General features: G+C 41.6%; 1 long non-coding RNA gene across 2 annotated transcripts; it reads left to right on the top strand.

Annotated features, from left to right (window-relative positions):
• On the top strand, positions 1-25531 carry LOC132666741 (uncharacterized). 2 transcript variants are annotated; one of them, XR_014137693.1, is made up of 3 exons: positions 1-833; positions 12252-12324; positions 22484-25531. It is a non-coding gene; the product is annotated as an uncharacterized LOC132666741 (long non-coding RNA). The 2 variants fall into 2 exon arrangements; XR_014137694.1 differs by lacking the exon at positions 1-833 and adding an exon at positions 2933-3741.
• The last annotated feature ends 513 nt before the right edge of the window (positions 25532-26044 follow it).

Below are 26044 nucleotides of genomic sequence, written 5' to 3'. Positions count from 1 at the left end.
CCTTATCGGTCGGTTCTTTTGCGTTGTGCATTCGTTTCTCCTGTTAACATTAGCCGAAGGTGTATCATAGACTGAATGTTTGTGCCCCATCCCAAATTCATATATTGAATACCGATGTGATGGTATTCAGAGGTGGAGCCTTTAGGAGGTAATTTGATTGAGATGGGGTCATAAGGGTGGGGCTCGCAAGATGAGATTAGTGCCCTTGTAAGAGGAAGAGCCCAGACCTTGCTCTCTGTCTACTGTGTGAGGACACAGTGAGAAGGCAGCCACCTACAAGCTAAAAAGAGAGGTCTCAACCAGATCCTGGATCTTCTCGAAGGGTGATCTTTGACTTCCCAGCCTCCAGGGCTGTGAGAAACAAATGTGTATTGTGTAAGCTGTCCAGTCCAGGGCATTTTGTTATAGCAGCCTGAACTGCCTAAGACAAACTGTACTTGCTGAATAGAAAACTGCTCTCATCTCTAAATATACCACCCTTCTTCTCCATATTCACTGAATATTTCCAGTACGTAATTACAATCTTTTACTGTACACTTGACCCTTGACCAACATGGGCTTGAATGGCACTCATGGGTCCACTCACATGTGGGTTTTTTAAAAAAAAAAAAATTTTTTTTAACGTTTACTTATTTTTGATAGACACAGAGAGACAGAGCACAAGCAGGGGAGGGGCAGAGAGAGAAGGAGGCACAGAGTCCAAAGCAGGCTCCAGGCTTCGAGCCATCAGCACAGAGCCTGACATGGGGCTCAAACACAAACAGTGAGATCATGACCTGAGCCAAATTCGGACGCTTAACCGACTGAGCCACCTAGGTGCCCCTAGTGTTAAGGTTTGTTTGTTTGTTTGTTTTTATAAATACAGTACAGTATTGTAAATGTATTTTCCTTATGATTTTCTTAATAACATTTTCTTTTCTCTACCTTGCTTTATTGTAAGAATACAGAACATAATACATATAACAATATGTATATTTAATACATATATTTAATATTTTAAATATATGTAATATATTTATATAACATATAAACTACGTTTTAATTGACTGTTTATGTTCTTGGTAAAGCTTCCGGTCAGCAGTAGGCTCTTAGGAGTTAAACTTTGGGGGAATCAAAAGTTATACTTTTCAACTGGTCAGCACCCCTAACCCTTACATTGTTCGGAGGTCAGCTGTATTCTTTTAACTGTTCCAATATCCTTTTTTCAATCCCACTAGGGTGGAAACTAGGAGAACAGAGTGGAACAGATTCTCCCTCCCAGCCCCGGGAAGGAGCTAACACGGTCAACACGTGGTGTCAGCCTTCTAACCTCGAGGACTGTGCGAGAATAAATTTCTATTGTTTAAGCTACCCAGCTTTGTGGTGCTTTGTTAATGACAGTCCTGGGGACCTAGTACTCACCGCTCCACTTAAACTCTAAATTATCTGCAGACAGGGACGCGGGGTCCTTTATCCCCAAATCTCTAGCAGCTGGCGTACCCACTAGATGGTTATAGAAACCTTGAGCTGCCTTCTCAAGCCAAGTTCTCCTCGGACTTTAAGTTGGGGGATAGGGGTTTAAAAAAAAGGGAAAAATGAGAGGTTGGAATTGGTACATACCAGAATTTTGCCCAAGTTTTTACTATCCCCCCCCCCCACCCCGACTCCTAAATCATGATGTCTCCTTCTCCACACGCATAGAGGAAAGACTCCAAGATCCAAGGCCGTTCGTCTTTAAAACCATCTGCTAACAGGGATAAGTAAGAACATAATGTTTTCACCCTGTGTCCTACCCCCTCCCTACCCTGGGGTTTAGCTACCCCGCAATTTCCTAGGGAACTCTTGTTTCTTATTATTTAAAGGTTAACTTGAAATTCATTTTGGATGAGAAAAGTAAGAAAACTCTGGAAAGCTGTGCATAGCTAAGTGTTTTACCTTAGGTTAGCTTCTAATTCCAGAATCTTTGAAAACTATCAAACTCAGTGATGGATTCATGTGGTTCCCTGACCAATACAGATATTTGTAATAATAATAATACCAGAGAAAAAGATAGTGCAACCTTGGAATGTTTTCCCTTTACTCAGCTGAAAATTAAACCAGACAGGCAATTACCAAGGTTTTGCTATAATATATAATATGTGTCCACTGCATTTATGGCACATTACATATTACATGGTTATTATTCTGCATTTTCGTCCAATCATCTTATTAGCTCTGGTATTTTTATGTGGTGAATGACTATAAGCTGAAAGTCAAGTGAGGAAGGCACTGGTGGAGAAATAAAAACACAGACTCAGTAAAGTCAAGCCCGTTAAACGTGACCACCACATACAGCAGACCACAGCTGGGGGTGTTGACAATGAACTCTCGACGACTGGAAAGATATTAGGGTACTACGGAGTGCTTTTGTAATGTTCTCTGCACTTAACTAAAAAAAAAAAATCAAAAGTGAAGTGTACCGTGTTAAAATAGAATTCACAGTGACTTTAAATATATTTTTCAGACCCTAGAGAACGCCATTGTATATTCTGTCGTATTGTTAAAAGAAAATGAAAACCGCTCTATGAAATTCTAAAAATAAACTTGGACGCATTTTTTACAGCTCATTCAACTGGTTTTCTAAATTATGAGTCATTTGTTGCTTTTGGTGTTTGAAGCCATTTGCCTAGAGCTACATCGAATCCTATTTTGGGGATATGAGTGAAGATATGATGAATTATAATAAATCAGGCTGCCATTCAGATTTTTTTTCTAATAGCGTTCTGTCTTTTCTTTCCTATTTCTAAATTCCCTACACACCTCTGTCTTTTCTTCTGGAGCTAAAGTTTTGTTTTATTTCTTTCTCACTTGCTCCTATATTCCCTCCTTCTCCCTAAAGTTAATGTAAACCATCACCACTGGGAATTCCAGAATTTTCCATCCCAAAGATAGAGTAACGTGGCTTAGTCAAGCAGCTCTGAGGGTAAAATTCAACTTCTTACATTATATTCTAAAAAGTAGGATTTGCTGAAAGGCCTGGGTGGCTCAGTCGGTTGAGTGCCCAACTCTTGATGTTGGCTCAGATCAAGCCCTGAGTCAGGCTCTGTGCTGACAGCTTGGAGTCTGCTTGAGATTCTCTCTCTCTCTCTCTCTCTCTCTCTTTCTCTCTCTGATCATGAGTGTGTGCACTCTCTCTCTCCCTTTTTCAAAATAAATAAATACACATTTAAAAAAGTAGGATTTATAGAGAAAGGTTTTTAATTTTTTTTCCACAACATTCAGAGAAAGTGACCATATGAGATGTATTAAAACGGAAGGGCCTGAATACCACTTATTAACACAGTAACTGATGTGTAAGTTGTCGTCAATTTTAATTACATACTCGACCATATATTCTGACTCTGAGAACTAAAAATCACAATGCATATGTTATGAGAAATTATATTTTGACCCAACAAAGGGTCGTAAATGACAAAGCAATCTGCTGAAATATGTAACTTCTTTTCTATAATCACTAGGTATGAGGAGCTAGCTAAACTCAGGATATAGGACCATTTATTTCTGCTCTGTAGTTTAATGTCTAGGTCACAATGGGACTTCAAAGGTTGAACTGAATCAAACCGGAGTAAACCCTTGATCAAAATAAAATATGTAACTGCCTGTTGGAATAGACTGCTCCCTTCCACATGCTTCCCTTGAATTTCAGGAATGTTCTTAGGCAAGACTGGGCCACCCCAGAGAAGGATTATGAAAAAGTGGACACAGAGTCTACGGACTGTGAGGGTGAGAGTGGGGAGTTCTAAGGGGTCCTGGCACCTGCAATGTCCGGTCTCCCTTTCAAGCTTTGTATCTTTCATTCCACCGTTTCCCTAATCCCCTACCAATGCAATCAATGTCTCAAGTGAAAACAACAACAGCAACAACAAAACCCTGGGGCATGTGTTAGCTGATTACTTATCCTTTGCCCAACATTTTGTAACATTCTGAAGGTACAGATCACATTCCCTACATCTTGGTGTCCTCGATAGGGGTCAGTGGCCAAGCAGATGCTCAGGAAATGTTTGCTGAATAGGAAAAATAAAGCAAACAGTTAAAAGAAATTGCTGGAAGGTCACTCCTCATTTTACAGTTCTGGAATGTGGCTGACAGTCAGAGACCACTGGCCACGTTCTCAGCAGCCCAAGCCCATGTTTCAAGGTAGCTACAGGACACTTTCGAGAATTCCTTGAGATCTTTGAGTGACTTGATCCAGCACCAAGGCACTTTGTTGTGGTCCTTTGTTTTCTTATCACTTACTGTAAATGTTGAAGAAATCACTGACTGTGTCACCTTAGCAAATGGAGCTGGTGTATACACTGTATAATGGGGAGTCTAGAAAACCAAGTCAGTTCACAGTGGCTGCTATGATCAGAATAGCTAATGTGGTTGACCAGAATGGATCGTGGAAGGTCACTTGTCTTTTGCCAGAAACAGAAATGCATTCTTGGGTATGAAGCAATGTGTGGCTGGAAGCCATCAGCTAGATTTCTCAACCATCTCCTCTATGGTGCAATGCTTTGTGTTGGAATCTCATAGCCTGAATTCTTTGCAGGTGCAGCCAAGACTCTGTACTCCAGATCAGCCAGGAGTTCTGAGCTGTGTTTAGACACCCAGGTAGTTGTGTAAGCAGGAGTAGAATTCAAGCAGGTGGGGTAACATGGGGTCCAAATCCGCACAAAGTCAGAACCGACGTGACCCCATGTCATGATCCTTCTTGAACATTCTCCCTGTGGGCTATTTGGATACTTGGGATACTTTTATAGAACCCCCTTGTAGACCAGTTGAATGGAAAGAGCATGGAATTTAGAGACAGCCAGATCTGGCTGCAAATTCTGGTTTCTACATTTACTATGCAATCTTGAGTAAGTTACTTAAACAATTTGAACACCAGTTGTCTTGCCTGCAAATTAGAAATTAGACCTATTTTGTGAATTGCTGCTTCAAATGAAATGGCATTACGCAAAGAGGCTTGTATTTTATTTCATGGCATATAGCAAACATGAAATAAAAGCCCTTATTCCCCTTCTCTTCCCCCTTCTCTTTCTATTTTCCTTATTCTATTTATTTTTATTTTATCTCTATGACTGGGCTAAGTGTGGAAGGCTACGCCCATTCTACATACAACCAGAGGTGATTCAGGATGCTAGGCTTCCTCCTGGCTGTGTGTATGTGTGTGTGTGTGTGTGTGTGTGAGAGAGAGAGAGAGAGAGAGAGAGAGAGAGAGAGAGAGAGCATGTGTAAGGGAAGAGAAAGGGTTTGGGTGGAGAGGGAAGAAGACAGACTTTTTAAGGCGTGGATATTATCTCATACAGCAGAATGCCTGAATTCCTTACCCCTCACTTTCGACCTCCTGCCTCCCACCAGCTAACACTCCTGGAGCACAGAGTTAATGATGTTCTTGGTTGGGATTGCTCTCTCTCTGTAATCTCTTCCATCCCCACGCCCTGGGAGGGTCAGAAGAAAGAGAGGAGCAGTATGTGGCAAATGAACGTCTCTGCACCCTCATGGAGACCACTGTCAAGTTCACAGGCCTCGGAGGGTTACTGGCTTCTTGTAATTCCTCACTTCACCCCCTCTGGGGAAAGGAGGGCCACTTGGGGGCTGTACCAGGCGGGGCTCCTGAGACCCACCTGGTCCAAGGCCTTTCCTCTGGGCCACTTCATCATTCCAAACACTAATCAAGGAACGGTCAAGAGGAACACTGTGGGAATTAATGATATAGAACGTCACAGATAAGAAAAACGCAGGATCTTGGGCAAACGACTATAACTAGATCACCAAACTTCAGGTGTGAGCAAGACGTGGGTAAGCCCAAAGCTAGAGGAAGATGGCGTGCATCCCTCCATTCATTTACATATTCCATTAAGATTACTTATCCAGCCCTTTATTATGTGCCAGGCATTGAGCTAAAAGCCGAGGCTACAATGGTAAACAAATCAGATATAGTCCTCGTCCTCGTGCTTGTAGAGTCTGGTGTGGGATCTTGCAGCCTACATAAGTGAACCTCCGTTTCATAATTATCATTTCATTACTAGGGCAGTGTAGCAAATTATCTCCAGGTCTATCAGCTTAAACTACTTTCTTATGCCCACGGCCCTGCAGCTTAGGAATTTAAACAAGGTACGGGAGCCCATGATGTCTGGGCCTTAGCTGAGAAGATGCAGTGTTGAGCATGACTTAACGGCCAGGGGCTGAAATTAGCCGGAGATGTCGTCACTAACTTGGCTGGCAGTTGTTGCTTAACTGTTAGCTGAGAACACAGGTAAGTGTCCTCTCCAGTGTAACAGTCTTAGGGCGATGGGCTTCTCACACGGTAACTGGCTTCCCCCAGAGCAAGTGTCGAGACAGTAACACAAAAACGCTTCAGGGCCTTTTCTGATCCAGCTTTCGAAAACATAGACCATCATTTCTACCATATTCTATTGGCTTCTAAGGCCAGCCTGGATTCTGGGGAAGGAGAATTAGGCTCCTCCAACTTCTGCCCTCCACCTCTTGATGAAGGACAGCAGGGTAAAAGCATGTGGGATCAGAGATACAGGTGTGGCCATCTTTTGAAAATACAGTGGCTCCAAAACACTGTGAAATAAGTGTTATGGTATGGTATTGAGGTTCAGTGGAAGTTAGCGAAACAAAGACAGTGTTAGTTGAGGCTGCTAAAACAAACATTTGGGAGCCTTAACTCACAAACATTTGTTTCTCACAGCACTGAGGACTGGAAGTCTAAGATCAGGGTACCACCATGGTCAGGTTATGGTGAGAACCCACTTCTTGGTCTACCTTATATTCTCACATGGCATAAAAAGGTCTAGCTCTCCTCCTTATCTTCCAAGGACACTAATCCATCTTGGAGGTTCCACCCTCATAACCAAATCATCTCCCAAAGGCCTTATCTCTGAATACTGCCCTTTGGGGGGGGTTAGAGTTTCAGTATATGAATTTTGGGGGCAGGGGGAAGGACACAAACATGCAGTCCATAACAAAGAGTATATGAGGAACAATATTTTAAGCCGATAGACCAACATGGGCAAAGGCCCAACATCTGGTGGAAACCTAGGCCATTATGGAACTGAAATGATTTCCATATGACCGCCTTATTGGGTGTGAATGTGGTGCCTCATCAGGCAGTGTGGAATGGAGATAGCAGAGAGAGGGAGGCTAGCATGCACATATGTGTGTGTTCCTGCAGGATTAAAAAAAAATGAAGTTGGAGAGGTAAGCAGGGACCAGAAGGTCCTCGTGAAGGTCCTGGTGAAACATCCTAGGGAGTTTGAACAACAGTCAATGACAGGCAGAAAGAAATGTTATCTGCATATAGAAAGGCCACTATAGGCAACATAGAAATGAGAACAAAATTCAAATGTAGGAAGCCTTTAATTGTCCGGTATCCAAGTTCTGGAAAAGATAAGGATGCTTACCTTGCCCATTTGGAAGAAAGTATATGGTGCTTTTTTTTTTGGTCACATTTATTATTATTTTTAAAATTCAAATGGAAAGTGCTGTTCCCTATCCCCAACAAGCATACATCAGACCCATGGATCAGACACTCCCCCTCATCAACCTACAGCATTTTCACGACACATGAAAGACTTTCTTGATTCCTATTAAAAGCAGCAGTGCGCCTAAAAGATCACCGTAATGCCTAATGTTAAGCATCATTAATTGCCAGTATAATTTTTCATAAACATGGAGAAAATCTCTTCAAGAGGCAATGTAAATCCCCAGTCACCATTTTCTCCTCTAGAAAGGATCAAACTTTCTTCAGGAAGGGAAGATGCTGAGTAGGAAATGCATCATTGTAAGACATTTTATTATACTTTGGACTGTGTGGCAAATGGCTATTTACATGAAACCATTCATTTCCTGCAGTGTGGTTCCCAAGTGTTTGCCTTCTTGGAACAATGACGGGAAAATTCCTAACACAAGAAGGACTATGACGACAGCCCTACTTATGTGTTGCTCTTACTAGTCTTGGAAAATGTCCCATTGTCCTTCATGCATTAGATGAATCTAAAATAAGCAAGAAGTCTAGACAGTGGAAACCATATATCAGATCTATGTTTTCCCCCCATTACTTAGTATTGTAAAGTGGAAGGCTCTCAGGATCCTCTAGTCTGATGAAAGACAAATTAGGAAAATACACAAGGGTAAAAAATATATATGTTGGGTAACAAGTCTTTGGCTACTTTCCTAGTTAATTATCAGCTACTTCAAGTCTTTTAAAGAAGTGAGTGGGGTAAAAATAATACATAAATGAATAAAATTGTGTTAATCAAGTTTGAAAGCAGCTAATTTCTAATGTGTCCTCAACCTTCAAGACTGCTATCTGACCAATTTGGATTATATCCAGCAAGTGTTTATTGGGCCCAGTCTATGTGATCCTTTGCCAATCTATGTGATGCCACACCAATCTATTTTGTTAATTACTACATCTCAACACAACAGATGTTTCACATCTTTTTATTTGGACAAACTTTGGGCATGCTTACTATTGAGTGTTCATTTTCCTTTTTCCATTTGAATGCCCTGATAACTCAAAATTAATTAGTGGCCTTCAATTTTGTTCTTTCCCACATTTGCTTTGGATATTCTGGGTCATTTGGATTTCCAAATGAATTTTCAAATCAGCTTTCGTTTTTTACCAAAAAAAAAAGTCTTCTGGGATTTTTATTGGGATTGCACTGACTGTACATAGCAATTTGGAGAAAATTGATTATCTTCGTAATGTTGAATCCTCTGACTTGCAAAATACATATCTCCATTCATTTCATCCCTCTTTAATTTCTCTCAGCATGGTTTCATAGTTTCCAGGATACTTCTTTTGTCAGATGTATCCCTTTTTTTAATGTTTATTTATTTTTGAGAGAGAGAGAGAGAGAGAGAGCACAAGCAGGGGAGGGGCATAGAGAGAGAGGGAGACATAGAATCCAAAGCAGGCTCCAGGCTCTGAGCTGTCAGTGCAGGGCCCAATACTATAAGGGGCTCGAACCCATGAACTGCAAGATCATAACCTAGGCTGAAGTCAGATGCTTAACCAACCGAGCCACCCAGGAGCCCCCAGATTTATCCTTAAATATCACATAGTATCATGCTATTGTAAATGTCATTGCTTTTCGATCTTTCAATTATTCATTGCTAGTTTACAGAAATATAATTCACTTTTGTATATTGATCTTGTATACCGAAACTTTGTTCAACTAACTGATTGATTCTAGTACCTTTCCTGTAGACTACACTGAGTTTTCTACGTAGACATTCATGTTGCCTTAAAAAAAAACAAAAAGCTTTTATTCCTTTTTAAAATGATGCCTTGTCTTTCTTCCTCTTGCCTTATTACACTGGTTAGAGCCTCCAATATGGTGTTGAATACAAAGGGGTGAGAGCAAGAATTCTCATCTTTATCTTCATATCGAGAAGAGCATTCAGTCTTTTGCCATTGAGTTTTATGGTAGTTGTAGATCAGTAGATGTCTTCTGTTCAGTTGAGGAAGTTCCCTTCTATTCCTAGTTTCTAAAGAGGTTTTAATAGAAACAGATGTTGGGTTTGTCAGACCTTCCTACATCTGCAGGGATGATTATGTGGGTTTTCTTTTTTGGTTTGGTGAATTACAATGATAGTATTTAAAATGTTAAACCAACCTTGCATTCCTGATATAAATCTCACTTGCTCATAATATGCTTTTTTATTTTTTGTTATATTTGACTTGTTGTATTTTTAAAAAGAATTCTTACACCTAAGTTAAGGAGAAGTATTGATCCAAAGTTTTCCTGTCTTGTAATATTTTTATCAAAGTAATTTTAGCTTTATAGAATGAGTTAGGAAGTATTCTCTTTAATTTCTAGAAAAGTTTGTGTAAAAATAGTATTATTTGCAAATGTCTGGTAGAATTCATGAGCCCTACTTATATGTTGCTCTTACTAGTCTTGGAAAATGTCCTATTGTCTTTCATGCATTAGATGAATCTAAAATAAGCAAGAAGTCTAGACAGTGAAAACCGTATATCAGATCTATGTTTTGCCCCCATAGGCCATCTGGGCCTAGAATATTCTTTATCAACTACAAATTGAAGTTCTTTTTATAGATGTAGAGGTATTCAGGTCTATTCTTTTTTTATTGAGATATAAATGACATACAATATTGTATTAGCTTTGGGTGTAAGCATAATGATCATATATATAATATATAATAATAATTGTATAGTATGTCATATACACAATATCATATATATTATACCTGAATTCTATATTGCTGAATGATTACCACAATAAATTCAGTTAACATCCACCACTAGACAGTTATAATTTTTTCTTGTGATGAGAACTTTTAAGATTTACTCTCAGCCATTTTCGAACATACAATAGCGTTTTTAACTACAGTCACCATGCCGCACATTACATCCCAAGAATTATTTATCTTATAACTCTAAGTTTGTATCTCTTGAACTCCTTCACCCACCTCTCCATGTACTCTACCCCACGCCTCACAAATCAGAGGGTTTAAAAAAATTTTTTTTTGATGTTTTATTTATTTTTGAGAGAGAGAGACAGAGTGCAAGCAGGGAAAGGGCAGAGAGAGAGAGACACACAGAATCCCAAGCAGGCTCCAGGCTCCGGGTGGTCAGCACAGAGCCCGACGCGGGGCTCGAACCCACAGACGGTGAGATCATGACCTGAGCTGAAGTTGGACGCCCAACCGACTGAGCCACCCAGGTGCCCCATTAATCATATGTTTTTTTTAATATAACTTCTGGGAATGGGCACTGTTCCCCGGCCTGTGTGAGCTCAGGAGCTATTTCCCCTGACCATTTCGTGTTGTTCATTCTCTAGCTTCAGATGGTTTCCTCACACACATGCGATTATTTCTCAGCTGACTACTGGGGGAGAACCTTCTGTGGCGTTCTGCGTTTCCGTCTGTGTACAGCTCTCCTCCCCTCAGTGTTCTGTCCTGCGACCTCTATCTGTCTTGGTCTCCTGAGATCCTCAGTCTCAAATCAGACTCCAGTAGGCTGTACTTGAGCTCTCTCTCTTGGTGACACAGCCCGAAATGAGACCTCGCTCACGGCAACAAGCTGGAGTGATCATAGGACTTACTTTACTTGTTCCTTTTCATTCAGGATCACTATCTTCTATTACCTGATGTCCAGAGTCTTGAAAACTATTGCTTCTTTTTTTTAATGTTTATTTATTTATTTTGAGAGAGAGAGGTCGGGGGAGGGGCAGACAGAGAGGGAGACAGAGAATCCCAAGCAAGCTCCACACTGTCAGTGCAGAGCCCCATGTGGGGCTCAAATTCATGAACCGTGAGATCATAACCTGAGCTAAAACCAAGAGTCGGGCGCTTAACCGACTGAGCCTCCCAGGAGCCCCGAAAACTGTTGTTCCTTATAGGTGTGGTCTGTGTTTCTTTCCTCCCCAGAGGGGAGAACAAATCCAGTCCCCTGTTACTCCATCTTGACTGAAAGCTGAATTTCTTCTTTTTTAAAGCCATGGCAAAAACGGGTTTTTCTACCACTTTACCTGAACTTAATCCTAAACATCACAGATCAGGGTTAGCAATTAAATACAGAATTAGCAAACTAGAAAAATGTGAAGGAAGTATTCAGAATGTAGCACAGAGGAAACAAGAAATGGAAAATTAAAAAAAAAAATTATGAGAGACAATGGAGGTAGAATGAAAAACTGTAAAATATTTCTTGCATGCCCCTTTTTCCTCCTGGGATTAGTTTCCTTCCTACTAATGTACATCCTGTTTTCATTCTCTCAGTGATGGAAAGTCCATGATTTGTAAATTGTCAGGCTCGATCTGTTTGAAATTGTCTTTATTTCGCCTTGTTCTTGAATAATAATTGAGCTAGATAGAACTTTCCCGGTTGACAACCACTTTCTCTCATTACTGGAAGGCATTATTCTGTTGCTTTCTGGTCTCTTGTAATGCTAATGAGAATTCTGCCTTTAGTCTAATAAAAGGTAATCTACCTTTTATTCTAATTGCTTTTATTTTTTTTTTAATTTTTGATGTTTTTATTTATTTTTGAGAGAGAGGAAGTGACAGAACATGAATGGGGGAGGAGCAGAGAGAGAGGGAGACACAGAATCTGAAGCAGGTTCCAGGCTCTGAGCTGTAAGCACAGAGCCCGACATGAGCCTCGAACTCTTGAACCGCGAGATCAGGACCTGAGCCAAAGTCAGATGCTTAACCAACTGAGCCACTTAGACACCCCTATTCTGATTGCTTTAAAATTTTTCTTTTGTTTTTAGTATCATGCTGCTTGTTCCTGACCATTCGTCAGAATTTCCTTCCTTTCTAAGACTGAACGATATTTCATTGTAGGTATGTGCCACATTTTGTTGAAATTCTTAATTTTTTTTTTAAACAAGGATTCCTGCATTTTCATTTTGCCCTGGCCCTGCAAATAATGTAGCTGGTCCTGCCTTTATTCTATCACATGAGAGTTTTATTGGAAAAGCTGTAAAAGAATACAACATCGGAGGCATTCATAGTGTATGCTTTACAAGATGATTTTACTGGTCCAAGAGAAAATCACTCAGAGGGTTAAGCCCTTCACAGATAGGCCCAGTGTGCCCTGCCCTGTCCCCCAGTTCTCAGGTCGATGTCCCCCTGAGGGGGACTTTCTTTTGCAAACCACCAGAACGTGAACCTTCATCTCCCTTTGGAGAAATGCGCCCCATACTCACTGGCATCAGGAATGTCCTAGAATCCCCTTGCACCCATTTGCACACCTGAACCAATGCGATCCTTAGGGCAATCGCTTGCAGCAAGACGCTTCCCCAATTAAGCCAGAGTATCACTGGGAGACAGGGTTTTTGTTTAGGGGCAGTTCGGGATAAATGTTGGCATTCCAGGTTCAGTGCTCTTTGAGATTTCCCTGGTAGTGTAATGCACAAACTTGCTTTATTCTTATTCTTTCTGGGTCATCTCATAGGTAACTATTCTCTCGGGAGAGACATGAAGTTTTCCAAACATTACGACCAAGATCCATGCTAGGGATGAGAAACATTTCTCTAATTACAACATAGTATAGTGTGCTCTCACTGCTCCCTTGAGGGGATGGCGATATATATGATTATGCACTGAAGTGACAGGCTGCCCTTTGTCTCCTTCCTAATTCCAGAACTTGACCAGAGACGCAGAGCACATAAAAAAAAATGAGCCCTAGTACATGTAACTTTTTCTAACAACAGCCATTTGCTTTTTGGTGCCTCTCCTCCGGCCACACAAAGACCTAGTAGAAGTTTTGACATAAGGGTTTTTTGGTACCTTACACGAATGGCATTCGTAAGTAGAGCATTCCGTGCTAAAAAGTGAATCAGAATTAAAGTATTTTTTTTTAATTTTTCAACGTTTTTTATTTATTTTCGGGACAGAGAGAGACAGAGCATGAACAGGGGAGGGGCAGAGAGAGAGGGAGACACAGAATCGGAAACAGGCTCCAGGCTCCGAGCCATCAGCCCAGAGCCCGCCACGGGGCTCGAACCCACAGACCGCGAGATCGTGACCCGGCTGAAGTCGGACGCTTAACCGACTGCGCCACCCAGGCGCCCCAGAATTAAAGTATTTTTCTAATTTAAAGCAATTCCCAGGGTAAGAGGATAGGATAATTCAGGTTATGTGTGTGTGTTGGGGGGCGGGGGATGGAGGTACTGCTCATAACATGTGTTTAGAATGAATGAAAACATGTGAAATTGAATTGGATGACAAAACAACCCTTAGAGAAAAGTCTGTGAGGTAGCTGGAATTCTAAGTATAAATGAAAGAGGTCAGACCTCACTATAATAAAAATGAAGCTCTGGCTACACGATTACAGCTGGTGTTTTTGATCTGGCTGTTAAGGATCCCACAAAGAGTTGAAAAGCAATTTGATTTATTAATAGGTTGTCTAGAACTGAGCTGACCAGCATGATGGCAAGTGGTCACAGGTGGCTCTGAGCCCTTGAAATGTGCTACAAAGTGGACATTTCACACTTGAGTTTGAAGACTTGGTATGAAAAAAGGAGAACGCTACGTATTTCATGAATATTAACAATGATAGTATTTTATACACATTGGGTTAAATAAGATAGTAGTTAGATACACTTTATATCTGCTTCTTTTCGCTTTTTCAATGGGGCTACTAGAACGTTTAGAATCGTTTTGAATAGTGTACGTGGCTTAAATTACATCTCTGTTGAAGAGCACTGGTCTAGAACCCATCAAGTTTCTGATACAAACCCACTTAGTTTCAGACCTTTGGTTTTCTCGGATTTACTCTCATCCTGAAGATTCATCCCATTCTGCACTGGCAGCTTTGGTCTCAGATGCATCATTTGTTGGTACGTGACCCCCGCCCACCTCTACGTCTCTACAAATCATCTTCTGCACACACTTCGGGGACAGGGAGAATCTATTTCTTTGAGGAAAATACCCAAATTGATGTTCTAAGGTGGCTTTTTTTGTTTAACTGAAATTCAGAATAGAATGAGGAATGAATTGTGAAATTTGGCAGAACTTTTCTTTTCAATATCAGCGAGTCTGTCAACCGTGCTATAAAGACAGACATGACTGGGACGCCCGGGGGGCTCAGTCGGTTGAGTGTCTGACTTCAGCCCAGGTCATGATCTCACGGCTCATGAGTTCGAGCCCCGTGTAGGGCTCTCTGTTGACAGCTCAGATTCTGTGTCTCCCTTTCTCTGTCCCTCTCCCACTTGGATTTCCTCTCTTTCTCTCGCTCCCTCAAAAATAATAAAACATTTTTTAGAAATTAAAAAAAACAAGATATGCATGACCGAAAGCCTCTGATGTCTTCCTCTCTGTCCTTGCCAGAGAAGAGACAACGCATGAAACCAGAGACAGCACTTGTGCAAAAGCAGGATTTCACTAGGTTTTATTCTCTAGCAGGCAGCTAACTTGTAATGTGAGGAAGTGCACGGAAAATGCTATGCTCAGGGTACCCAGGGAAGACTTAGTTCAGAGACTTATTTCGTCACGTCAATGGCTGGAATGAAAGGGCAGACAGAGGAGAGAGGAACAAAGAGAAAGGGTCATAAGAAGAACATATTTTGTAGGGTTTCATTACTTAATGTATGTTAAGAATATACCGTATGCGTTAATGTTTCATTTTTTGAGCAAAAGTTTTCCATTTTGAGAGTTGGCTGATAAACGAGGAATGAATGTAATTTTACAATATTTTGAACATTTTAAAATTCATTCTGTGTTGTGTTGAACAAAAGATGTAGCAAAGGAAACGTAGCTAACTCATTTGTATTTTGTAGTTTATGTAATGACACTGAAGTATTGAGCATATACTTTGAGCTTAGAATAAATATATATTGTTGTGTCCCCAAATTTTGGATTCATACTTTTCTATGATCCCATTATTTAAACATACAAACTTATTTAGGGGTGCCTGGGTGACTCAGTTGGTTGAGCGTTCAACTCTTCATTTCAGTTTAGGTCATAATCCCAGGGTCATGGGATTGAGCCCTGCATTGGGTTCCATGTTGAGCATGGAGATTTTCTCTCTCTCTCTCTCTCTCTCTCTCCCTCTGCCCCTCTCCCCCGCGTGCACTCACACTCTCTCTCTCTTTCTCTCAAAATTTAAAAAATTTATTTAGGATTTTTTTTTAAGTTCGGAGGCCTATTTCCTGACCCCACTCATGGCCTGCGCCTGAAATAACTCCTGATAAAATACGATGTTACATTTATTTTAATGCCTCTAAAGTAAATGGTGATGCTGGTGTTTCCCAGCTAGGTGAATGAACAGCTTTATGTAGCCTAGATGAAATGCTGCTTACCTGACTCTACTAAATGTGTCTTTAATGTTGAACCAGCACTACAGCTGTGGTGGTGATTATTATGAAATTCAATCTAAACTTTATATCTAAGAAACCTTTCGTTGTCTGTCTGAGGACTTTCTTTCTGGCCACTGGAGCACTGATGTTCTGCCTTGTGCAAAGGCTGAGCCGTAAGTGCCCGAGAATTCAAACCCCAAGAAGTCACTCACAACCCATGTCAGGTGAGGATAAATCTCACAGTTTTCTTGCCCTTTAGTTACTGTAGTTGAGGCAGATTCTGTCCCAGCACTCCATAGATTTTATCACTTGGGGATATTGTTAAAAATTCACCTTCTGATTCAGTGGATTTGGGGCTGGAGCTTGAGCTGATGGTAGTGATCCACTTAGGGTAGGAAGTTTTTTTTTTTTTTTAATGTTTATTTTTGAGAGACAGAGCATGAGCAAGGGAGGGCCAGAGAGAGGGAGACACAGAATCCGAAGGAGGCTCCAGGCTCTGAGCTGTCAGCACAGAGCCTGATGTGGGGCTCGAACTCACAAGCCACAAGATCATGACCTGAGCTGAAGTCAAACCCTTAACCGACTGAGCCATAGGGTAGGAAGTTTTACACAATCCCCCAGCATTCCCCCACAGAATTAAGCTCCATTTACCCTCAGTGGGAAGTTGCTTGATTATTCTTTGGTTTACTTCCCTTCTCTGTTTCTTATCCCTTCCCTTACCAGTGTTTGCTATTTGCATTGAATCCTTATTTTAAGGGCTGCCTCTGGGGTAACCCAAACTAATGATACACATACATACATGTGTTGATATCGTAACACATATCTTCTATCTTGATATCTAAATCTATCTAGATTTATTCTATCTATCTATCTATCTATCTATCTATCATCTATCTTGAACACAGCAACACAGTGCAGCCTCTTATATCCAGCAATGGAAGCATTAGAAGAGAAAAGAGAAAGGCATCCAGGAGAAGCTGGAAAGAGAAAGCAGATCGTCACCAGCTAAAGTGACTCTTTTCTTCCTCCTTATGTCATTGTGAAAAAGATTTGATATTGTGGACCTCTGGTTAAAGAAGACACCATGCAGTTAGCTAAGGCTGCATAGACGGTGCCCCTCTAAAATCCCACGGAGTGATAGCTGTTCTACTCAGAAACATGGGTAAAGACTTTTTGCCCTATTCTATTATTCAGGACACAGTGTTGAGAGGGTTGGTCATGGCGGGGGGGCGGGGAGGTCATGGAAAGAAGGTAGGTAAAATGTTAATCTTGGAAAGGACATGAAAGCAGTGAAGCAGAGAGACTCCGGGTCAGGTGGCAGGAAGGCAGTGCCACACCTCCAGGCTCATGGGTCAGCTCCGGAAAGAAGAGGAAAATTAGCAGATGGGCTTGGCAGATGTTCACCTAGGATTCTTTAGTGACTTTGTGCAACTGATACAATGTGTGCCACTCATCTTGTAGAAATGTGACTGAGAGCAAAGTTCTGGACTTTCTGGGCTCAAATCCCAACTCCTCCACTTAGTTTTGCCACCTTAACATTTTATTCAAGCCCCTTAAGCATCAATTTCCCCATCTCTGTAGCGAGGACCATAATGCCTATTTCATAGCATTGCGATGAAAATTAAATGAGATGTTTAATAAACATTAATTAAACGTGTGTTTAACTAAATAAAACACGCGTGTGTTTATTATCACATTCAGGGAAAGCCACTGGAGTGGTATCACACTGGTGATGTGAACCAATCCCAGGTATGACAGCTGAGCATTCCCATCGCGGCTCTTAGCTGTGCATGACATCCCCCGCCCTGGGGAAGTCTTCCCTTGAGCAAAGCAAACACCTGTTCTCGGTGAAATGCAAAAGGGAAACTTGGTTTAAAGCTCTTGCTTCCTCTTCTCGTAAAACTTTGCGACCCCTGCTAAAATAGTTCCTGGCAAGGCCACTTCCAGTTTCTCAAGTGCAGAAGAGAACCAGTGATCCGAGATCTCTTAGGGCAATGGCTCGGTCTTGACCGGTGCTGCCCTATCTGCGATTCTGGAGGCTTAAAGACAGGCAGAATCACTTTGATTTTGCTGTTAAGACCCAGTCTTCCCACCCAGTGACCTCATCATTTGCTGTGGCTTCTCCCCAGTGCCCTGACGGCTTAATATTCTGGAAGCAACCTTTCGGAAGGCCAAGGACAGGTCAGCTCTGAGGATTGTGCAAAAGAGAATCGGTCATTGTACTAAGCTGTTTGATTCTGGTACTTCTTTAATCTCAGTGTTTTGAAAGCCTTCCCCTCCTTAACTAAGGCCTGCCCCAGCCTCTTGAAGGGCCACAGAAGGTGGATGCTGATGGAAATCACAGACGTGGCCAAACCTCCCTGGCAGCAGTCTGGTCAGAGGTCATTTGGCCCTTTTCCAGTTAACAGCTGGCACTCAGTTTTCAGAGAGGCTTCTACTTTTCAAGATGGTTTGAATCAAGAGACATTCAGAGTCAAACACCAGTCACTTTGCATTTCATTTTCTGTAAAGCCAACTAGAGACTTCTTGACAGCTGCCCTTTTGAAATAAGCTTGTAGTGGTGGGGGTGATAGGTATCAGAAACAAAGTTTCTTTTCATGTGTCTGTTAGCCATCTGGATGCTGCTCTGGAAAACAGAGTGGAGGTTCCTCAAAAAATTAAAAATAGAACTACCCTACCACCCAGCAATAGCACTACTAGGAATTTATCCAAAGGATACAGGAGTGCTGATTCATAGGTTTATAGCAGCGCTTTCAACAGTAGCCAAATTATGGAAAGAGCCTAAATGTCCATCAGCTGACAAATGGATAAAGAAGATGTGGCTTATATATACAATGGAATACTACTTGGCAATGAGAAAGAATGAAATCTGGCCATTTGCAGCAACGTGGATGGAACTGGAAGGTATTAAGCTGAGTGAAATAAGTCATACAGAGAAAGACAGATACCATATGCTTTCACTCATATGTGGATCTTGAGAAACTTAACAGAAGACCATGGGGGAACAGGAGGGGGAAAATAGTTACAAACAGAGAGGGAAACATGGCATTGAGAGGGTGATGGGCATCGAGGAGGGCACTTGTTGGGATGAGCACTGGGTGTTGTATGTAAATGATGAACCACGGGAATCTACCCCGAAAACCCAGAGCACACTTTACACACTGTATGTTAGCCAATTTGACAATAAATTATATTTAAAAAAAAACAACGAAGTTTCTTTCTGAAGATTCTTTCTGAATTCTTTCTGAATTATTGTTGTTTCAAATTACACTTCAGTATGCCACTGTATGCCCCCCCCCCCGTGCACACACACACACACGCACACACACTGTCTCTCTCTCTCTCTCTCTCTCTCACACACACACACACACACACACACACACACACTGTCTCTCTCTCTCTCTCTCACACACACACATACACACACACACACGGGAGTATGTAGGCAGTCAAGAAGCATAAAGAATTTATGCTAATGTCTGAATGAAGGAATTGTTGTTACTAAAATAGATTCCTTTTTACACTATTCCACTATTATGAAGAATAATCATTTGTTAATTAATATGCTGGCCCTGAAGGTCGCTCTCATTTGTATTGAAACACAAAATGTTTATCCTCCCTTCTCCTTCCTCCCAACTGGGAAAACTAAAAGATACGTAATTCACACGTACTTGTGAAATTCAAACACATTTTTAAAAAATCCATAGGCAGTAAGTCTAAGCTAAAGGATTCCTTCCTATTGAAGCCACTGACCATAGAAATCTAAATAGGTCCTAATTAATTAAGAGACTCCGCCATTCTTTTCTTGGGCTAATTACCCAAGTTCCAAAACACAAACCTCACATTCACACACCATGCAAAAACATGGGTGCAGATGCAGAGACGCTGGGGTGGTGCCTAGACTTCCAATGATGCCATCAGATATAGAAACAGCGCATCTGACAATTATGTGATCTAACACCACTGTCCTATAAGGAAGATTTTCCTACTCCTGCCTTTCCTCTCACAGGTAAGGGGATTCAACAGGGTGGCCACCTAGGAACACACACTTGCATTTTCTCCACAGGTACCCTTGAATACAAGAGTCATATTTGTAGCTCCCCTAGGAAAGAATCAAAGGTCAAGGGGTGGGTGGCCCAGGCTCTTGTTTGGAGTGTGGAGTGTAGACAACAGCTGCAGTGTGTCAGTGAGATTGGCTGCTGATGAGAAAACGCATTGACGATTTCAGTTAACCTCATAGATCAGTAACAGAACACCGTCCCACTGAATCAGGGGCCACCGCGGCAGCCAGAGTTGGTTTCACTGAAATCAGTATTGTTTTTTTTTTTCTTTCATTGTGGTAAGATACACGTGACATGAAATTTATGATCTTAACCATCTTTAAGTTATAGTTCAGTAGTGTTAAGGACATTCATATGGTTATGCAACCCATCCCCAGAGATCCCTCTCTCTGGTAAAAACAAAGATCTGTACCCATTAAGCAATAACTCCTCATTTCCAATCTCCCCCAGCCCCTGGAAACTACCATTCCACTTTCTGTCTCTGTCCATTTGATTAATTTAGCTATCTCATATAACTGGAATCACACGGTATTTGTCCTTTTGTGACCGGCTCATTTCACTTAGCATAACATCCTTAAAGCTCATCCGTGTTATTGCCTGTGTCAGAATTCTTTCCTTTTTTTTTTTTAATTTTTTAATGTTTATTTATTTCTGAGACAGAGAGAGACAGAGCATGAGTGGGGGAGGGGCGGAGAGAGAGAGGGAGACACAGAATCCGAAGCAGGCTCCAGGCTCCGAGCTGTCAGCACAGAGCCGGATGCAGGGCTCGAACTCGTCAACCGCGAGATCGTGACCTGAGCCAAAGCCGGACGCTCAACCGACTGAGCCACCCAGGCGCCCCAGAATTCCTTCCTTTTTGAGGCTGAATAATATCCCATCATATGGCCAGACCACATTTTCTTTATTCATCTGTTTTTTTTAAGTTTATTGATTTATTTTGAGAGAGAGAGAGTGGAGGAGGGACAGGGAGAGAGGGAGAGGGAGAGAGAGAGAGAGAGAGAGAGAGAGAGAGAATCCCAAGCAGGCTCAGTGCTGTTAGACTCAGAGCCCGCATCAGGCTCCATGCACAAACCATGACATCATGATCTGAGCTGAAATCAAGAGTCGGAGGCTTAACAGACTGAGCCACCCAGGGACTCCTCACTCATCTATCGATGAACACTTGAATTGTTTCCGTCTTTTGGCTATTGTGAACGATGCTGCTGTAAACACAGGTGCCTGAAGTCAGTATTTTAAATTACCACAGTAGAGGGCTCATCTTCCATTTCATGACTAACCTACTCTCTGATCCTCAAGTCATGTATTTTGTTGGGAGTGTAAAATTGTTCTGATTCAGGGAGCCCTTTTGACCCATGATACTCACTGACATAGCTGAGTGGGGTTAGGGAACCTATGGGCATAGAGCAGAAAGGAAGCTAACGGGTTTATGCGTCTGTCTCAATTTTAATCTCTGCCTCCGTAGCACTAAATTTTAATCGTCCAGACTATTCTAGCCAAAATATACCGTATGAGAAATATTATCCAAGAGTTCTGCCCTTACTGATATCAGTCATGGCTAATACTGGCACAGCACTTAAAATATTTCAGACATCATTCTTAGTGATTACGCTATCAGCATAGCTGTTTTACTAATGGGGAAATGACTCCAAGGGTGGCTAAGCATCTTGCTGAGTGGCACACAGGTGGTCAACGTTGTTATGTGAACCCAGGTAGTTTTTGCCCCAGAGTTCATGCACTTCACCACTATACTACCCTGTAACTCATATATGGACATTTATGGAGAGATGTATGTGTGTGTGTGGGGGGGGGGGGGGAGTTGTATCTAATTGTTACTTTTTGACAAAAGGCAATGAGAGAAGACAGAACTTCAATGGATATCGCTAGAAAAGAGTGCAAGAATGTATGATAGGAAGTACTCTGGTTTTGTAATTGAACAAGGCTCGTTACCCCAGCTCTCCCACCAGTTGTCTGGTAACATTGACCACTGGTTTTATCCTCGTGGCTTCAGTTTTCTCATCTGGAAATAGGATGGGGAAATGGAAATAATCATATCTACTTGACTTAGTTGCGAACACTTAAGGGATTGTCTATAATATACTTGGCTCATGGAAGGTACTCAATATAGGTTAGTTCTCTTAAGTCTTATGAAGCAGGAGAAGAAGGTGATCTCAAAATATGTGTTTTCATAAGGACATGCTCTGCATAAACACATTCGTCATAAACACACTCTATTTTCCTGTGTACAAGGGCACTTAGGAATTACATTGCCTCCTCTCTCTTTTGCATTCTACTAGAGTCGAATCAGAAATACGAGAGACATGCTAAGTTGGAACTCTAGTGGTAGGTCCTGAAAAAAATCAACCCCATCACTTTAACAGGGGAAAGAACTCCAAATACCACTATGTTGGACATTTGTCATAAATCAGCCTTCCATGCCAGCACAGGATGTACCGCCTCCCAATCTTGACTCAAGGCCATTGTTGTGCAATCGTATCTTGACAGCTGCATAACCATTTTTGCCTCTTCTCTTGATTTAATGTTTTAAATGGTGTAACAATTTGAATAATAGAAAGTACCATAAATCCGTTATTTTACTGATAAAAAAATACTCACATGGAACCTTATGTATTACTTGTCTAGTAAGTTGGATTAATTCAAGAACAAGCCTTCTGAGCTCAGTTGATTCGAGAACGATCACCCATCGGAGAGTTGCGCTGCGCAAGAAAGACTTCTTCACATTGCCCCAGTACTCTGCTTTGAAGATATGCACAGTAAGGCACCGAGGGGACCGGTGGGACATGCGTGCAAATCCAAGCCTACCAACTCTCAAAAGAAAACTTTCCCGACAGCTGAGGAGTGTCTTTGTAGAGATTAAAAGATAGCGTACATCCCTAGGCGGATATACTTGCATCTTTACACGTGTATGTAAAACAAATATAAGTTTCACACTGCTTCCCACCTACCCACTGTCTTTTCCTTGTAACGTTTTCCTTTGAGCAAAAAATTTAACTCCAAGGGCGCCTGAAGTTAAGCTTCTGACTCTTGATTTCGGCTCAGGTCATGATCTCGCGGTTTGTGCGTTCCAGCCTCGCATCCGTCTTGACTCAGTGCCATTGTTGTGCGATCATATCTTAACGGCCACACGATCGATGCTTGGGGTTCTCTCTCTCTCCCTCTCTCTCTCTGCCCCTCCTCCACTCAAGCTGTCTGTCTCTTTCAAAAGAAATAAATAAACTTAAGAAAAGTTTAATTTCTCAGTCTGTTTTCATCCTATGATTATTAAGGATTGACTGCTGTCAGGTCAATTTATTTATTTGCCAAATCAATGGCAAGTTTAAGCAAGCTTAAGAAGTTTGGGAATTGTCTGTAAGGTAGGTTCCATTTTCCCACCGGTCCACTAAATATCTCGTCATTGACATTATCGGAGGTTCCAGCCTAGTGATAGAGAAAAACATTTGATTGGATTCAAAAAGCAGGAATGGAAGTGTGTGTGTGTGTGTGTGTGTGTGTGTGTGTGTGTGTTTAACAGTGTTATTTTAGAGCAGTTTAAGGGTCACTGCAAAACTGAGAGGAGGAGACAGAGGTGTGTGGGGACAGGCACAGCCTCCCCCGTTATCACTGTTCCACACCACGGTGGTACATTATTACAGTTGGTGAACCCGTATTGATACATCATTACCCAAAGTCCATAGTTAACTCTTGGTGGTGCACATTCTACGGGTTTGAACAGATGACATGTGAATGTATAACATGTGGTGACGATGGCAGTGTGGGTTGTTTCTCCTTGGTGCCCTCTTTTTGTTTATTGCCTGAGGTGACAAAACGCAGGTCTAGCATCCAGTTAAGCTGCATGGAGGGCTAGCGATTTCTGAGATGCAAGAGTTAGCTGGGAAAACTACCGTCTTGTAGAGTTGGGTCAATTCTTCCTACTTCTAAGATGTGGCTGCCAGCTCTGCTGTGTGTGTGTGTGTGTGTGTGTGTGTGTGTGTGTGTGTTTGAGGTAGTTTATGCTTTCTGATGTCTTTTCTTGAACAAGTAGTTTCCTTCTTGGGGGTGGATGGAATGTCTTCCGCCAACACTTAGGGCAGATTACATTTCCCCCTTAGTCCGACTCTGCTTACAACTGCCCTTGAACTATTCGGTTACCACACTGAGCGGCATTAGAGCAAATGCTCCTTGCTGAGATGAAACCAGGCATGAAATAGGGTGGTGACTGGTTAAGAAGCTGAAATGAGTTTTGGTTCAAGGTAAGAATTCACAGGCCTTGGTCCAGTGAGCCATGTTTCCCATGCTTACATATCTGTGAAACAGCTGTTATAAATTGAAACTCTGAGAAGTTTTCTCAGCAAAATTGAAGATTAAAAAAAAAAAATCCAACTCTCCCTCCCCCCTCTTCTGTTGACATAGAATCCTCACAGCTACCTTTCCTCCTTGACTTGAGTACTCTGTGACACTCCTGTGTCCCTAAGAGCCAGCTTCGTAGTCCTTGAAATTCGGCCACCATTTTGAACACGGATTTTTAGAAATAATTTTTAAAAGAGGAAATGTTGTATACCTTTGTAGCTTGATCATTGAACTTGAAGTTCATGAGCCTTACTCCTATAAATTTTTTTAACGTTTATTTTTGAGACAGAGAGAGACAGAGCATGAACGGGGGCGGGGCAGAGAGAGAGAGGGAGACACAGAATCTGAAGCAGGCTCCAGGCTCAGAGCGGTCAGCACAGAGCCCGACGCGGGGCTTGAACTCACGGACCTTGAGATCACGTCCTGAGCCGAAGTCGGATGCTTAACCGACTGAACCACCCAGGCGCCCTGATATAGTTTATAAATCATTTCAGTTCTTCATTTGTATCACCCTTTTGCCTTTTCCTTCTGCCATTTTCTTCTATTTTCTACTTGATTGCCTTCCTGCTCTTTATGTCATTTCTATTTTTTTTCCTCAGCATCTCGTGTTTATATTTCTCCCTGGGGTATTTTTTCAATTTTTTTCTTTTCACCTTTTTTTTTTTTTTTTTACTTTTTAATTTTATTTTTATCTTTTCCCTTAATTTTAGTGACTATCTGTTATGCAACTAGTTCAGACTGAGGAGTGAGCTAGGTACCTGAAGAATATAATGAACGCCTTTGCCCTTCAAGAAAATTGGCTCCTTCATAAAATCTGGCACGTCTCCCTTAAATAACTATAGTAGAAAACCAAGTTATTTTTCCCGGCTTTGTCTTACTGTTCCTCCTCATTAACTGAAAAAGAGCCAATTGAATATATTTTTTATTATAAGGAACAAAAAATATAACTTAAATGTTTTTTTTTCTTTTTTTTTTTTACCTTTATATGGTACCCAATTGGTTTTCTGCCTTTTACATCAATGGACCTTGGCTGGAAAGAAATAGTTTCTCCATCTCTGCATAACTCCCTTTGTTTTGGCACAAGAAAGATGTTAAGAATAAAGGCCAGGTGTTGCAGAGACCCTCTTGATTTATACGTCCTCTCATTAAGCCATGCCATACGGTCGGCTTATATTCAGACACCCGATGGTCTTTCTAACCGTGAAGTGTATAAACCAGGGGTCCTCAAACTTGAGCCTACTCAGAATCACCTGGAGGGGTTGCTGAAGCACGCATTCCTGGCTCACCCCCCTCTGAGTGTCTGATACAGCAAATCTGGGGTGGAACCTGAGAATTTGCTTTTCTATCAAGTTCAAGTGGTGCTGCCACTTCTGGCTTGGGGACCACACCTTGAGGATCACTGCACTGAGTTGGATTTCAGAAGGTTACGAGACAGGTGAGTCAGTAGGGGGTTGGTGGCGGGTCTATTCACCTATTCTCAGTGTTTGGGTTCTGAGCGGTGAACCTTATTATTTTCTTGGTCAGGTTTATTCCTAGATATTTTATTCTTTTTGGTAGTTTGGCAATTGTACATGGGATTGTTTTTCTTAATTTCTCTCTCTGTGACTTTGTTATTAGTGTGTAGAGATGCAATCGATTTCTGCAGGTTAATTTTTTTATCCTGTAACTTCACTGAGTTTATTTGTCAGTTTCCTCTAGTTTTTGGATGGAGTCTTCAGGGTTTTCTCTATGTGGCATCACGGCATCTGCACATACTGAAAGCTTTTGTCCTTCCTTACCGATTTGGATGCCTCTGCTTTCTTTTTCTTGTCTGATATCTATGGCGAGGATTCTAGTACTGTGTTGACTAGCAGTGGT

This window comes from Panthera onca, chromosome B2, assembly GCF_046562875.1.
Source record: "Panthera onca isolate mPanOnc1 chromosome B2, mPanOnc1 haplotype 2, whole genome shotgun sequence".
Classification (NCBI taxonomy): Eukaryota; Metazoa; Chordata; class Mammalia; order Carnivora; family Felidae; genus Panthera; species Panthera onca.
The sequence above is the reverse complement of the archived record's forward strand: the minus strand, read 5'-3'. Positions and strand labels throughout refer to the sequence as shown.